The sequence below is a fragment of the Triturus cristatus genome, chromosome 9, assembly GCF_964204655.1.
Source record: "Triturus cristatus chromosome 9, aTriCri1.1, whole genome shotgun sequence".
Classification (NCBI taxonomy): domain Eukaryota; kingdom Metazoa; phylum Chordata; class Amphibia; order Caudata; family Salamandridae; genus Triturus; species Triturus cristatus.
Window position 1 is genome coordinate 238,175,460 of NC_140592.1, and position 17,729 is coordinate 238,193,188.

The following is a 17,729-nucleotide window of genomic DNA, read 5'->3' on the forward strand; positions in this document are numbered from 1 at the left end:
CAAAATCATCCTGTACCCTCAACTTTTTCAGACGGATACTGGTGGTAACTGAGTCTGACTAACCAGTCCTAGAGCCAGTGCTATGTTAAAAGACACTTAGAATACAGCGAAAACACCTACATACACTAGGGAACATTATGCGTTGGGGTCCCCCTGTGATTAGCCTTACCTCCTCTATAAGCCCCTAGTATATAATAGGGCATGGGGATTAAAACTACCTCTTAAAACAGGCCACGGGGCGTTTTTGCACACGTTAACTCAGGCCCCGTCCCCTCCTTTCACCATTGTGTAAACACGCCCTGTGTCCGTTTTTAGTTGGGAGATTAAGTTCATTTGAATCCTGAGGGTCCCTAGGGTCCAACTAGCCCACTAGGTACCTCCAGTAAGTGCCACAGAGCTGCGTTGCAGAGAGGTGTAAAAAGTGGCACAGCCTGGACCACCTCTCTGCAATGCAGCTCAGTGGCGCTTACTGGAAGCACTTGGTGGGCTAGTTAGCCCCCAGGGGCCCTCAGTATTGAAGGGAAATTATATCCCCAATTTAAAACGTGCCATGGTGCGTGTTTGCACACGTCACCTCAGGCCCCGTCCCCTCCCTTCACCACTGTGTAAACGCGCCCTGTGGCTGTTCTAAGTTGAGAGATTAAGTCCCCTTGAATCCTAAGGGTCCCTAGGGTCACACTAGACCACTAGGTACCTCCAGTAAGCGCCACAGAGCTGCGTTGCAGAGAGGTGTAAAAAGGGGCTTGGCCTCAGAACACCTGTCTGCAGCGCAGCTCCCTGGCGCATACTGGAGATGCCTGTTGGGGGCGCGTTTGCAGAGTGCTGCACGGAGGGGGCATGGCCTCCGGCACGATGCCAGTCTTTTATTTATTTTATTTTTTTAAGAAGGGGGGCTGTGTGGTTCCCCTTCTTATTCTAATTTATTGGCCCTGATGACCCCATCCCCCAGGGCCTGTCTCCTAATTATATTTTTTTGACCCCAATCCCCAGGGCCGGCCACTGTTTTTTATTATTTAAAAAAAAAATATATTTATAGACACACCTAGGACATGCTGGACAAACCGTACGTACCTATCACCATGACGATTTGCGTGATATTCATTAAAAGGCGACTATGCATGCAATTAATCCACGTGGAATGTATTTACACCACTAGTGAAGCTCTGACATGTCTGATGCTCTACCGTGCCTAATCCCGGTAGACACCCTTGTCGTTTATTTATACAAACATGGGTAGCTATTGACGGGCACATTTAATACACATGCACACCAAGCCATTCAAAGGGGATTCGACAACAATTCGACCAAAACTATGCAAGAAACCCCCCTCACGGTTAATAAAACACACATCCACTGCCGGATGTGTAATACTTTTTATTTTACTCTCTGGAAAGGGGACGAACATCACTTGCGAGTCACAGCGCGCTCCTGACAGAGCCCAATGCTGTGTTACACCCACCATTGCCTGCCGAGTGCCACACACCTCTGTGTTGTATTCCACTAGCTAGTGCATATGCTATGACACTCTCTAGCCCATGTGCACTGTAACACCACCCCGTGAATATGTCATGCCACACTTGTCTTCGCACGGGTTATATTGCCCCATCAAACGTGCCTTCCTCGATGCCTATGTTATAACGCACAGTGCTATGCCATACATATTACAATTTGGGATCCATATCTTTGTCACAGTGCATGTGCAACGTTACACTCCCCAGCACATATTTTATATTACAACTTTAGAGACTAGTTAGGTTACACAACACTGCCCTGTGCATATTACACTCCAAGGCGCATATCGCATAGCACGCGCTAGTGCCTGTGCTATCTCGCGCTCTCCAATGAATCTGTCACTGCGCACAATGTATTGCATATTATATTTCACGCCCGGTTCATCTTATATCACACTTTTTGGTGCATAGTTTATACCATACACTATATCTAGTTTTCATTTTCAATCGTGCTCTCAGGACTATGTTCTATATAACACTGTGTTCACCTACCCTTTTCACGGGCATTACATTTTGCGATAGGGGGTGGAGGGTCAGGGGGTGTTTTTGCCAAGTGAGCCCGGAGTCACAGTCACTAACGTCTTCTTCTTCCTGAATAAAAGTGAGATTATGCTGCATACTTGTTCATATTTTAAGTAGTTAGCACAGACAAAATGTTTTAAAAACAATAACGTTTCTAATACCCGCCTTCTCTGAACAGTTAGCTTGCTGCCCCATCCCCCTCCTCCCTATCCTCTGTTGTGTGAATCCATGGACTAGCCTCCTCCCTCCTGCCATGCATGGTCTGATGTGCTGCCACTGCCCTCAATTTAGTATGATGTACCAGTCCACTCCTCCTGCCCTCCATTGCCCAATTCTATGCCCCATCATTGACCTCCTGCTTAAACTCTGTGCTTAGCTTGCTGCCCCTATTCTCCTTCCCCCTGCCCTCCGATGTCTTTGTGCATGCCCCTGCTCCATCCTTTTTGCCCACCATGTCCCATGGACCTGCCACTCCTATCTACTCTGAGTGTTCTGTTGAGCTGCCACTCCCCTCCCACCAGCCTAGCATTGTCAGATGACTGTAACCTGTCCCTGCCACCTCCACCCTGCCTGTCCACATGCCATGCCTCTATCCTCTTCCTCCTGTCCTACATGGTCCATTGTACTGCCACACCCTTCTGCCCTCCCTGGTCTGTTGTGCTGCAACTGCTCCTCCTGCCTGCCCCGTGTGGTCTGTTGTGAGGCCCCTTCCCCTGAACTTTCTTGTCTGTGCACAGGTCCTAACCCTCCCTTCTATCCTCCATCGTCCTTTGTGCATGCCCCTGCACCCTCCTCCTTGCCCATCATAGCCATTGTGCTGCCACTAACCCTCCCACTTGCCATGCATGGTCTTCTGTGCTGCCATGGCCCCTCCCACCTTCCCTGTGTGGTCAGTTAGCTGCCCCTGACCCCCTCCCACCTTCCCTCCATGGTCTGTGTGTATGCCATCACAGTCTCACTGTTGCTCTTCATGTTGTGTCTTGCTTCTAGTGCCCATCCTGCCTGACCTCCATGGCTATCTTGCTGCTCCTGCCCTGCCCCCTTGCCCCCAGCCCTCTGTTTACATGTGCAGACCCCTACTCCCTCCCTCCTGGCTTGTCTGTTCCATTGTAATGCCCCTGATCCGTCCCTCCTGCCCTTTATGGTCTGTTATGCTGCAGCCTTCTCTCCTGTCTGTCCATTATGGTCAGCTAGCTACCATTGCCTCTTGCCCCTCTGTTCTCTGTTGTCCATGTGCATGGTCCTGTCCCCTCCCTCTTGCTTTCTATGGATTGTTGTGCTGCACTCCCGTCCTGCATGCCCTGTGTGGTGTATTGTGCTGCTGCAAACCCTGATGCCTGCCCTGCAGGGTCAGTTTGGTGCACCTCTCCATGTCTCTCCTGTCCTCTGTTATCCAAGTCCATGTCCCTATCCCATTTCCTTCCATGATCCAATGTACCATACTTGCGAACATTGTGAACTTGGTAGGAGGGAGATTTTGAAAAAAAACTGGGGTATTGATTTTCCCCTTTGAGTTACATTGAAAAAGAGGATATTGTAGACAGGAGACAGATCAAATAAAGCCCATTTGAGCTTAAAAACATTGGACGTTTCCTGGCTGAATCGGGTCTGTTGGCATGTATGGTTGTACTACCATTGCCTCTTCCTTCTGCCCACAATGGTCTATTACATTGCCACAGCCTTGAAGGAGGGTAGATTTTGTATCACAGGGGGCCCCTGGCCCGTTCTGTCCACACCTGAAGTATGAGACCCTTGTCCTTGCCCTGCCAGCCGCATTTGTAGGCCGTATTAAATTGACCAGCGGGTCCTGTGTTGCTATATAATTATCCTGAGACATCCTTACCACTCAGCCAGCATAAAACCCCTGTGTAGGCCCTTCTGTTCAATATGTAGGCCTCTTTGTTAAATTGACCATAGCTCTGCAATTTTAGTGTATAGCAGTCTGAAGGCAGGTCTGCGAGGCCTTCTGCTCCAAACTAGTAGCCCCCACCCTACCCGAGTGCTCCGTGCTCGGTATCAAAGTTCAACATCCCCCTGAAGCTGTCGACATACAGTAGGCTGCATCCTGGACTGGTACTTGCTTCCTGGGCAGGTTTCCCGCTTTTAAGGAAGTGGCAACCGCAGAGCATCAAGTTAGGAGAACTGAGGAGATTTTATACATGAATATATTGAATTCCTGTACAATACCCATTATTTTCTGCTTGCTCTATGGAACTTACGATAAGCGATTGGCCTGAGAGACTGACCTTTTCACCCAGTCCATTGTCAGCATTAAGTGGGTAAATGACGAAATGTCTGGTAAAATCTGCAGACGAAGCTTTTGGGTAGCATACGTAGGTAGATGTAGCGTGCAAAGGAGCCCACAAAATGATATAAAAAGGGAGCACCCACAGATATCAACGGACAACCTCGCCGTCTGTATGTAGGTTAACAGGCTGTGCAGGTTTTCCCCAAGAACTGGGAGCTCTTGTCTTCCTTTGCTTAAAATGTCTTGCTCTGCTTTGCTTGAAGTATCTTATTCTATTTTACCTATATGAAATGTCATGTTATGTTTAACCATTGTTCTCTTTACTTTTGCATTTAAAAGATGTTGTATTGTAATTGCAGGAATGCTTGCTCTAAGAGTAAATGTGAGTGTTCCTAGGTAACATTTTCCTTGGTGTAACTTGTTTCTCATGATGCATTTATAGATGTGTTTTCTCTCTCTCTCTGTCAGTCCATTAATTGAGATACAGAGAATATCATGACAGCTGTATGATTATCTGGATTCTGTATTTTGTACTTTATGTCTCTATTCTGCGGTTTCTTTGAAGTTGCATCTTCTCATTAAACTGCTATTGTATTCTGCCTCCAATTCCATGTCTCATATGTCTGTTTTCTTCATTTTTGGAGCAAGCGTTCCTAGGCACCCCGGCTCAAATTAAGGTGCCCCTTTTGTCCCTGACTCACTCTCCTGCTCAGTTCTGTGGTGGCTCCCGGGGCTCTGGGGACCGCCCCTAGCTTCCTTGACCCGTAATAGATCTTCCCTCCAACAGCCTCTCTTGCAAGTCCTGTATTGTTGGTTTGTTGCCCCTGCCCCCCTTTCCACTGCCCTCCATAGTCTGTTGTGCATCCACGGCCCTTCCTGCCTGCTCAGTGTGGTTAAATTGTTGCCTTTGCACCCTCCTACCTGGCTTCAATTTTCAGAGTCCGTGCCCCTGGCCTCTGCCTCTCAACAGTATCCTAATGAACAACTAGATTGCTAACATTCTATATTTATTACAAAAGTGTGGAACGCCTGACATCATCTTGATGTAATCAAAACTGTAATACCTAGAGCATTCCTTTAGAAATTACATATATGAGAGGGTCTTATTGGCATCAAAATTATGGTTAGTGCTCTAAAAGACTAAAATAAGGACATATTTTCTGAGTTTTCAAATAGCGACAAAGCACTTTTAAATTATTTGTTATCTTTATGTTTTTTTATCTAGTTGACAACTTGATTAAATGTTGCACTTAGGGGAGAGGATGTGGTGTTACTTCCAGAACTGCAGACTTTGCAACTGGGGAACCAGGTTGAAGTTTCTGCTTCAGCTCGACATTCTGTGATTCTGGTCAAATCACTTAGTCTCCCCATGTCTACAACCAAAATGAATTTGTTCTTGTGTGATGTAACCAATGCTCATGTAAAGCACTCCAATACCTGACAAGTCTGCACTATATAACACTGCAAAAACACAAAATAATAAGTGTTTTGCACACTTCTGTCATTGGGCTATATTTGGGCTATATCTGGGTGATTTTGGGCTACATTTGGGCTCTTTTGTCTCCGGTGGCCATCTTGGGAGATTTATTTGTTATGAAGTTTCCTAATTTCCTCATGTACTGCAGTCTCCTCAGTCGGAAATGCTTTCAGTTTTTTACTTTGATTCCATCATGAAGGCATTCAGATGTGTCACACATTTGCCATAAATTCTGAATGTTAGCACTCTAGTTGCTCATTAGATCACTGTAGTAAAACTACTGTTCACCATGGAAGTCTGCTCCTGGTATTAAAAGTGCATGTTTCAGTCTGCATGTCAGAATTTTTTAATGAAATAGAAGAGGATTTGAGAAGTCACTCAAAATGTGCCCTCATTTTCTTTCTTCAGCATTAATCATAATTTCTATGGCAAAATGAACCCCCTCATTGTGTTCCTTTTTAAATTAAATGTTTTAAGTGTTACCAGTTTATTCCAATCAAGATGGTTTCAGGTGTGCCATACTTTTGTCATAATGAAGACAGTAAGTGCTCTAGTTGTTTTTAAGAACATTCTTGGACATTCTGTCATTGGGCTATACTTGGGCTACATCTGGGTGATATTTGGGCTACATTTGGGCTCTTTTGTCTCTGGTGGCCATCTTGGGAGACTTATTTGTTATGAAGTTTCCTAATTTCCTCATTTACTGCAGTCTCCTCAGTAGGAAATACTTTCAGTTTTTTACTTTGATTCCATCAAGAAGGCATTCAAATGTGTCACACATTTGCCATAAAATCAGAATGTTAGCACTCTTTTTGCTCATTAGATCACTGTAGTAAAGCTACTGCTCACCAGGGAAAACTGCTGCTGGTATTGAAAGTGCATGTTTCAGTCTGCATGTCAGAATTTTTTAATGAAATAGAAGAGGATTTGAGAAGTCACTCAAAATGTGCCCTAATTTTTCTTTCTGCAGCACTAATCATACTTTTTATCGAAAAATGAACCCCCTCATTTTGTTCCTTTTTAAATTAAATGTTTTAAGAGTTACCACTTTAATCCAAGCAAGATGGCTTCAGGTGTGCCATACATTTATCATAAGTAGGACGGTTAGCGCTCTAGTAGTTCTTTGGAACACTCTGGAAAGCTGCAGTAGAACACAAAGGAATCAACTGACAGTCTCTGCCCTTGTTGGATGTACATGTTTTACTGAGAATGTCAGACTTCATTCTCACATGACTGAGAAAGATAATGTGAATTTACAGAAAATAAGCTCTCAGTTTAGCTTATAGATCACCTTCCAAACCTCTGTGGTAAAAGCATGAGAAAATATTTTTCTCTCAATCATGATATCCCAGCAGAAGGCTTTTTCACATGGTGAAATCACCTTAGAACATACCACAATTCCTAAAATGAGTATGGTACCATCAACAAATGATTTATAATGTAACTAAAGTCTTAAAACCTTCTATTAACTGCAATGCTTTTTAATGAGGTGCTATCATGTATATTGGTCCCAAGATGGCTGCCAACACTTCTTGGATGAAGTGCTTACAGCCAATCAGATCTCAGGATGAGATGTGTGGTTAGGCTCCGCCCACATATATATATTGATTTAAATGCTATTTTCTCAGGAACTACTGAACAGATTTACACCAGACCTACAAAAGGCACTTCCTTGACCTGAGGACTACCTCTCTGCCAAATTTCAAGTAACTCTGTTCAGCCGTTCGGGCTGTAGCTGTGTCTAAAGGTCCTATGGAAAAATGCATGGGAAAAACGCGTTTTGGGACCCCCCTTTTTTCTCAGCCCCCGCTTGACGAATCCCCCCGAGACTTTCAGGGTAGGAGCGGAGCGTAGCGCCCCACCTATTTTGAAAATTTCGCGAGGATTCATCGACCGGCGCCAAAGTTATTCCAAATAGAATGTTGCGGATTTCCTATGGAAACAGGGTCCTAACTATAACTATCTACTGGCGACCGCCAGTAGATAATATATATATATATATATATACATATATATATATATATATATATCCACTCTTTCGGTTCCCCAGTCACCAGGCAGTTGCAGCGCTCCTCGTGGGTGCTTATCCCTGTGGCAGAACCACGCCGCTTTAAATCCACAAGTAATCCCTCCAGCTGGAAGGACAAACGGAACGCACTCTCTGCAACCTTTTGCACTTTTTTTTATTTTCTTAATTCCTTCATTTTACGGGATACAGCCATGAACAGATCTACGCGTTTCAGTATACCAGATACCTTGCTCACAATCAACTGTTTACCTGGCACCGCCCCCTTTAAATTTACTAGTTGTTACATCATTTCCTGGCAGTGACCTAAGTTCCCCTTTGCATTATGGAGGATGTAGTTTTTAAATAACTTTTTATATTTTTGTCATTTTATACGTGGAAGTCACAAAAACAAGGATTTAATGATAATTATATAATTAAAAAGATTGGGGAAAAGAGTTCAGTGTCTCTTTTTTATATGAAAAGACAGCAAATTCATTGTTCTTTTTTCCTTTTGTATTCCTTCATTTTTACCCCTCCAGTGGGGAATGTCATTATTAGTCCATTGTTGTTCCCATTTTTGAAGATGGAAAGTTCATTCCCATTATCCCTTTAATATTTCCTCTTTTTTGCTCCTCTGGTGGGGAATATTCTTATTGTTATTAAATAACATGAATTCTCCAATCATCTTTCCTTTTCTTTCCTTTTCCCATCTTTCATTACATGATTTTCTTGTTATATATTATTCTTCGGTATTTCACTCAGTCCATATTTTTTGTTAATATTTCCACTTTGCTTTTATAGTATAATTCATTTCTTATTTTCATTTTTTATTTTATTTTCATTATTTTTTGGGAAGCTGTAGTTAATTATAAATGTATGTAGAGCTCTTCTGATTGGTTGAGGCCGTGCGGCTGCAGTGTTCGTAATTTCAAAATGTAACGTGACTCCTTCTGGCGCAATAGTTTTTCCCGATCTCCTCCACGTTTTTTTCTTGGGATTGTCTCAATTCCATAGAATTTCAATTGCTTCCAGTCCCCTTGATGACATTGCTCCATATGTTTGGCTACTGCATTGGATTTATCCTTGTGTACTGTCGCTCTTATGTGTTCTAATATTCTCTTTTTCAGAAGATCGTACTCCCTACATACCTCAATGGGCATGGGCTTTCCAATATGTAGATTGTATATTGAGTCTTACATGTTATCAGTTGTCGGATTTCCCATGTTTTGTTGTCCGCCATTTTTACTTCCTTTGTCTGTTTGGCGATTTGGCAGGCTTTACACATATGACATTTTATGAAGCCTTTTGTATTCAGCCATGTAGTTTCTTTGGCTTTTCCTTTAAAATGGCTGTGAATTTTTAGCTCTCCTGTATGTCACTGTTGGATGCTTCCCTACTAATTCTTTTACAGTGGCATCTAGCTGTAATATCTTCCAATTCTTTCTTAGGATGCCCACTACTTGTTTGCTCTCTAGTGAGTAATCCGTTATAAGTCGAATTGTCTCCTGCTCTGTTATCCTTTGTTTTCGAGATAAACACTCTTCTCGTGTTTTGCTGTTTGTTCTTTCCCAGCGTTTTTTGACAATATTAATATTGTATTTCCTTTTCTTGAATCTTTCCATGGTTATATTTCCATGCTTTCGCCATTCTTCTTCTTCACTGCAAATTCGCCAAATCCTCAAGAACTCCCCATAAGGAATGCTTGAGATTAGGGGTTTTTGATGGAAGCTTGTTGCTTCCAAGGTAGCATTTGTTGCTGTGCTTTTTCTGTGCAATGTTGTCTGTATATGGCCATTTTTCATGTAAATTTCTGTGTCCAAGAATACTACTTTTTCTTTACTGATTTCACAAGTAAATTTAACTTTCCTTCTTCAAAAATGGGAACAACAATGGACTAATAATGACATTCCCACTGGAGGGGTAAAAATGAAGGAATACAAAAGGAAAAAAGAAAAATGAATTTGCTGTCTTTTCATATAAAAAAGAGACACTGAACTCTTTTCCCCAATCTTTTTAATTATATAATTATCATTAAATCCTTGTTTTTGTGACTTCCACGTATAAAATGACAAAAATATAAAAAGTTATTTAAAAACTACATCCTCCATAATGCAAAGGGGAACTTAGGTCACTGCCAGGAAATGATGTAACAACTAGTAAATTTAAAGGGGGCGGTGCCAAGTAAACAGTTGATCGTGAGCAAGGTATCTGGTATACTGAAACGCGTAGATCTGTTCATGCCTGTATCCCGTAAAATGAAGGAATTAAGAAAATAAAAAAAAGTGCAAAAGGTTGCAGAGAGTGCGTCCCGTTTCTCCTTCCAGCTGAAGGGATTACTTGTGGATATATATATATGATACTTTACAGCTACCATGCTTAGACTGGACGCCACCCATGAAGGATAACACCTAATATCCTTTGTACATATCGCCAACTTTAATATACGCCACCATTAGGACTATATGAGGGTCCGTTTTGGGTATACATTCATATACAGATTATAACACGCACGGAATGTAATATTCTTCCTATGGCGCCTTCTTTTTGTTTGAGACGAAACGAGTCTTAAAGGATTACATATACCATTTTGGGAATATTATTTTTGCCCCTCAAAGAGCCCTGACGAAGTTCCTGTACGGAACGAAACGCGTTGACTGTGCACTGTTCGTGTTAAAACCATCAGAATAAAAAGAATAAAAAGAATAACAAGAATAAAAAGAAAGAAATATTACATTATTTGGACTATTTGATTTAATGTGTTTAATTACAATGAGTGCACCTTCCACCTTTGGATTTATATATATATATATATATATATTATCTACTGGCGGTCGCCAGTAGATAGTTATAGTTAGGACCTAGTTCCCAAAGGAAATCTGAAAATTCTATTTTGAATAACTTTGGCACCGGTTGACGAATCTTCGTGAAATTTTCAAAACTAATGGGGCGCTCCGCACAGCTCCTACCCTGAAAGTCTCGGGGTGATTCGTCAAGCAGGGGCTGAGAAAAAAGGGGGGTCCCCATGCATTTTTCCATAGGACCTTTAGTCGAAGGTACAGCCCGAACGGCTGAACAGAATTACTTGAAATTTGGCAAAGAGGTAGTCCTCAGGTCAGGGATGTGCCTTTTGCATATATGGTGTCAATCTGTTCAGTAGTTTCTGAGAAAATTGCAGTTAAAAGTACATAAATATCTATAGGCGCGCACCGTGCGAGCACCGTGCGCGAGCGTAATTCTGATTGGTGGTTAGATGTCAGTCAACATTCGAATCGGTCGAAATCAGGAAGTGTCGGACGCCATTTTGTGTGTGGCAGTGAAAAACAAAGGTGGAGAACGTGAAAAGGGGTCAGGGTAGAGAGTTCCTGAACCCCTAGCCTTTGTCAGGGGGTCCCTGAAGGACCCCGAAGAGTGCAAAAAACATTTTTTTTTTTTTCAAAAATTCGCGGGGTGCGCGCACGGTGCGCACACGGCGGCAAAAAAATCATAAAAAAATAGAATTAAAAATCAAGTTTAAGTGTTTAGATGTTGGTGAGTTCTGAAAAGAACTGTTTTTTTGTCTTTTTTGTTTTGTATTTTTTTTTAGTTTTTTAAGAATTTTGTATTTTTTTTGATTTTTTTAGAGCAGCAAAAAAAAAAACAGGGAATGAAAAACTGTTCAACAGGAACAAAAAAAAAATGGGAAAAATTATGGGGTGGAGCATGTGTGCTGCTGTATTTTGTTCTCTATTAAGTTGATGCTGCTCTCACCATAACAGAGAACAACATTGCACACATTGCACCGTATATGAACCTTCTGGAACAGAGGGTGGATATCCAGAGGTCTTGAAGCAGGTGAATCTGCGGCTGCAGATGATGTGCTCGGCTGAGCTCCTGGAGGGTTATCTCTTGTGGCTCTTGTAGATTCACGAGCATAAGCCACAGGATGCACTTTTTGGAAGTGCCTCATCATAGAATAAATACTAAAGGAGTATTTTTTTTTGGGATCTCCTCTAGATAGGACAACTCCACAAACAGTGCATGTGACTTTTGGGGCATTCACCTTCTTCTGCCCCTCTGGAAAAGTAAAGAAATTCCATATGAATGAGTCCTTTTGTTTCCTCCGGCTTAGTTGCACAAAGGTCTCCTCTTCACTCTCTGTAGAAGATTGCTGTTCTGCCATTCTCACGTAGTGGAAAAGCTGTTCAGCTCCTTCTCCCAGGAAATAAGAAGAAATAATGAGGGGAGTGGGTGTGGTGTTTCAAGATTCTGGAACTGAAACTACTATGAACCAATGAAAAGTGTTGTTTCGTAATCACATGACTTGCCGTGCCCGCACCATGCGCGCACCGTGCGTGCATGGAGCACGCATGCATGCGCACACGGAGCACGCACGGAGCACGCATGCATGCGCACACGGAGCACGCACGCACGCGCACACGGAACCGCGAAAAACCCTAAAAAAAAAAAAAATGTTTATAAGTTTATGGAAGATATTAACTATGCTGTTCAACTTTATCCAAATTCAAAAAAAAAGATCTGAGCCATTACATATTACAGGATACAGTCAATCTATAACTATATACATAGGTAGTTTATTGTAAAATAAATATATAAGAAATATAATAATACATACATTAATTAGCATTTAAAAAAACCTTACAAATTCACTTAAAAAACCATAGGTTTTACACACGTTATAGTTAGGAATTAGCATTTAAAAAACCTTGCAAATTCACTTAAAAAACCATAGGTTTCACACATGTTATAGTTAGCTGGACATTTCACTCGTAAAAAACCATTGAAATTCCCCCGTTATAGTTAGTTCAGATAACTATATAACTCGCGCGACCGCCACTCTATCACAAGGATGATGTCATCAGTGATGTCACTGACCATGTCATGAGTGATGTAATATGTGACGTCATCAGCAGTGGATTGCGGTCGCGTGAGTTATAGTTATCTGAACTAACTATAACGGGGGAATTTCAATGGTGTTTTACAAATGAAATGTCCAGCTAACTATAACATGTGTGAATCCTATGGTTTTTTAAGTGATATATATATATATATATATATATATATATATATATATATATATATATATATATATATATATATATATATATATATATATACACAATCCAAGCAAAAACAAAGTAAGCACGTGCTCTCAGGCGAGATTGAGATGCAAAGTGGATTTATTAGATCTTAAATCCTGTTGTTACGCGTTTTGGCCGTCCAGCGGCCTTGATCTTATATGTAATAAATCCACTTTGCACCTCAATCTCGCCTGAGAGCGCGTGCTTACTTTGTATTTGCTTAGATTGGATTGAATTACCGGCTTGCTCTGCTAGTGGCAGAGCCACTTCCCACGGGTTGGAGTTTCTCCAGTAGGAGCTAAGATTCTACGTAGTACATACTAAGTATTGTAAGCAGCCTTGAGTTATTAGATATAATCGTCTCAGCATGACAATTTCTACACAACATAGATGACTGTGTGCACCAGGTACCAACCTATGTATGTGTGCTTGTTTTGTTTCAGAAAATGGGTTGTCTGTAAAATGTTCACCACAGTATGAGTGCTGCATGTTGTATGATCTGTAGCACCTTCAGACCTTGGCTATTTTAAGTGAATAGGCTCTGTTTCAACAGGTTTTTCATAGAGTGTACATTGTTCTTAGTAGATACTTTCTAATTCTCTGCGGTGCTTCTCATGGGAGCTTTACAGTCTGCAAACAATGCAAATACATTTGTGTATTCAATTTTATTCTGCATGTTTGCAGCTATACTCGTTCACATGGGAGGTCACTGATTTCGTTTTTTTTTTAATGGGAATGTCTCATTCATTGTTAAGTATAAAGAACTTTCTGTGTTTAGTTAAAATGATAATGCCTTCCACCTCGCAGTTCCATCACCTTATTAAGGGACCCCAGCCCTTGTCCTCACTTCTCAGGAAAGTTACGGAACTCCTCTGTGTGGCCCAGGGTACTTTCAGCCCATATATATTATTGATTGATAAAAGACCTAGGCTGCAAGTGCATTAAAAGTTTACTTCAGAATAGCTGCAGGTCACTAATGAGATGTTTATCTGACTACGATGCAGTTGTTTACCACTCTCAATTTGTAGACCTGTGCAATTATCTCAGTAAACCGCAGGTCTATTTACTAGATAATGATTTAGGATAAGGGGCATTAAGCTTCGCAAAGAGCTCTGGGATGTAAGGAAAAACAAAGCAAATTAACTAGTCTTCTCCTAATTATTGGACGTATTGCTGTCACTGTTACTACTGGTGCCTTGCTAAGAGAGCATTGAAAAAAATTTCACTGTTGATGTTTCCAATTACTGTAATGTCTAATGAATCCAGATAAAACCGCAATCATGCTGGAATGTACCACAGTGCATTTACCATTCTAAGAATTGGTACAATTCTTTTTTCATGTCATAGAGATAAGGTACCTCTTTGAACACACTTAAGTGCATGGTCACACAATATGCTGGTACTTACCTCACAGCATAAGTTGCTAGTTTATTTTTGCCATTGTCATATTGGGGCTGTGGACCTGTGTTGGATCCAGCCCTCTGGATATACCCTGTTCTGGATCCAGCCCTGTGGAGATAGACCTGTGCAGGGTCCAGCCCTGTGGATAAAGACCTCCGTTGGATCCAGCCCTGTTGATATAGACCTGTGTTGGATTCAGTCCTGAAGGTATAGAGCTGTGTTGGATTACGCCCTGTGGATATGGACTTTTTTTTTTTAAATATCTTTTTATTGAGAGTTCATAAAAACAAAATCAATCGATACAGAACACATTTGTAATAGAAATAATTAATACGGTACGGAGCATGTTGGTACAAAAATATTTTCAAATTTCATCAATTCAGAACTTAATTATAAAGTGCAAAGTGTAAAAATAGATTCAACGATTCAGATCTTAATTATAAAGTTCAAAGTGCATAAGAAGAAACAATCTAGCAGATTGTTAGTTAAGATAATATAGTTAAAAATTGAAAATTTTTAAAACTTTTAAATGCTGTCAGAAGATGCGGAAAAAAAAAAAAGAACTAGGTTTCAAACACCCTCCAAAACTTCTCATATTTCTTAAGTGCCCCTGATCTCAGTGCGTATTTCCTTTCCCTGCCCTGGATTCATAATAATTTTGCCTTCCAAGCCTGAAAGGTTGGTACTTGATCGGTTTTACAGGACTGCAAAATAAGGGATCTGGCTATTAAAGAGGCTATGAAAAGGGACTCGTCGTACGGAGTGTGGCTCATAGAGCAGCCTAGTACAGGAACTAAGTCGTCAAAGATTATAATGGCTTTAAGCTCCAGGGAAAGGTATTTTTCAATTTCCTTCCAGAATGGCTGGATTTCTGGACATTCCCAGACAATATGTTTCCAGTTCCCTTTCTCCTCACACCAGAAACATTTATCGGCAACTAGGGGGAGGATACTGTGGAGATAAGAAGGAGTTCTATAAATCAACCATTTATTATAAAATTGCATGCGTCTAAAATTGGCGCCGCGGAAATTGTTTTATTAAATATGTTTATCTTATCCCATACGTACTCGTTGATTTCAATATTTTCCCTCTTCTTCCACCTCTCAATGATCCTACTGGAGGATTCCTGCCCTTTGTCCTCTTTTAATAATTTAATCCAAATACTCATCTTTTTTTTAATTTTAATATTCAGAGCTGTCGAGATGATTTCTTTATGGTATAGATTTCCTATATCCAACTCTCTAAGCCTTGGATTGAGCATACAGAAAGACCAATTCAAGGTAGGATGTAGAGATGTACCTGTCTGGAAATTTCATCCCATGACTTCCACCTATTTCCGGTAAGGAAGTCTTCAATCTTTACAAAGCCATTTTCTTCCCAGAGATTTATTGTTTTACTGTCCATGACTCCCTCATCTCCCAAGTTAAAGTTGTTCAAATCCGTTGTATTACTTATTCTAAGAATAGAGTAAAATTTCAAAAACTGAGTTTTCTGTTTGAAAATCCACTGGAGGGACTCATAACGAACTTTCTTTGGATCTTTCGTGGTTCTAATCGGATCAGACATTTTTACTTCTGACAGCATCTTATTCATAAAAAAATTGTCTGCCTCGTTAGTGTCTGAAAAAAACCCCTAAAACTGTGATGTGCAAAGGATGCAAAGTAATAGTCTCTAATATTTGGGAGGGACAGTCCTCCTTGTGCAGAAGGAAGGTATAAAGTGTTGCGTGCAAGCCTAGGAGATTTTTTGGCCTAGAGAAAAGAGGAAATCAGGGTGTCCACTTTTTTTTAAAAAGAGACCTGGATTGCACAAGGTGCAGCATCGAATAAAAAATTAAAAAGAGGTAGAACCGACATTCGTATTAATGCTGCTCGTCCCATTAAAGACAGGGGTAATAAATTCCAACGATCTAAGAGAGACCCAACCTTTTTTAGCAAAGGTGAAAAGTTTAATGAAAACAGATCTTCCAGATTATCCGATATGTATATTCCCAAATACCTCTTTGGGGATGGGTTATATATTTGCCCAAATTCTGGTATTAAAGTGTCTACAGTGCAGTTTACTAGAATAATTTCCGTATTGTTAACATTAATTTTATAGCCCCCTAAACTTTTAGCAAACCGTTTGAATAAAATAGTGTGATGCCTGGTAGCTAACGATCAGTGTGGTTTTATAGCAGGCAGGCATCTCCACTCAAACACAAAGTACGTATTGGAGGCTCTAGATTTTTTTAAATCTAATAAAGTGAAGGCTCAAATCTGGCTTTTAGACGTGGAGAAGGCCTTCGATCTAGTGTCATGGGACTGCATTTTTGCTATTTTGCACAGTTTTAATTTCCCGGAGGTTTTTATCACTATTTTAAAACATCTATATATGAATTCTAGGGCTCAGATTATCATCAACAATTCTAATATTGGGACATGTCTGGTAACTAGAGGTACGCGACAAGGATGTTCCCTGTCACCAATTCTATTCGCGTTATTTATCAAACCTTTGACGATTAGGAAAATACGGACCGAAACAGTCCCAGTAGCTGGCATGACTAATATAAAATTATACGCTGATGATATCGCCCTTTTTTTAGATTCTAAAACCTCTAGTCAATTGAAAATTTTAAAAATATTCTCGGCTTTCCAAAAATTAGAGGGCTGTGGATATGGACTTGTCTTGTATTCAGCCCTGTGGGCATGGACCTGTGTTGAATACAGCCCTCTGGATGTGGACCTGTGTTGCATTTGGCCCTGTGGACATGGATCTGTGTTGGATCCAGCTCTGTGGATGTGGACCTGTACTGGACCCCTCAGTAAAGGTTTCAGGTTGTGCAGAATGATAAGCAGGATGGCCATTGGGAAACCTGCAATTGACTCTGTTGCATTGTTTTTGTAGCAATTTGCCACTGCTTGGTTGCCTAGTTGTTAATCTAGCCAATTCAGTAGCAGTAAGTGTGCAGGTTGCTGAACATTCTTGTATCTAACCTCTGCCAAAGCTGTTTGTGAGATGTTAAAAACTGAACAAGTCATATGCTGCTTCCAAAATCAATTATGTTTAACTAAATTGGTTTTATCTTTACTCTACCAGCAAAGTCATTTTGAGGTAATTTGTTGATATCAGGACCCTCTTGTATTAATTAACGGTAACCTTGTAAGGCATCCTCCTTCAATGACCTTAATAAAGCACCAGTATTGTGTCTTCCCAAAAATGTTTTTTTCAATGCTGGAATGGGGTGCACGGTGTTCTCTGGTACTCTCCTTTTACATAAGGTACTTCATAGAATTCGCAAACTCTATGCTTATCAAAACAAGCATTCTGTTTGATAGCCCAGCAGATTTAGGCACATTTCAGTTGTGAGAATATGTATGTTGGTACAAAATGAGCTCTCTGGTTTTGTTTAATTTTGTTGATTGATAAGCACTTTAACTGTTCATTTTACATTTAACAATAATATTAATAACAGCTATTTATGCAGGCTATATACAGTTAATTG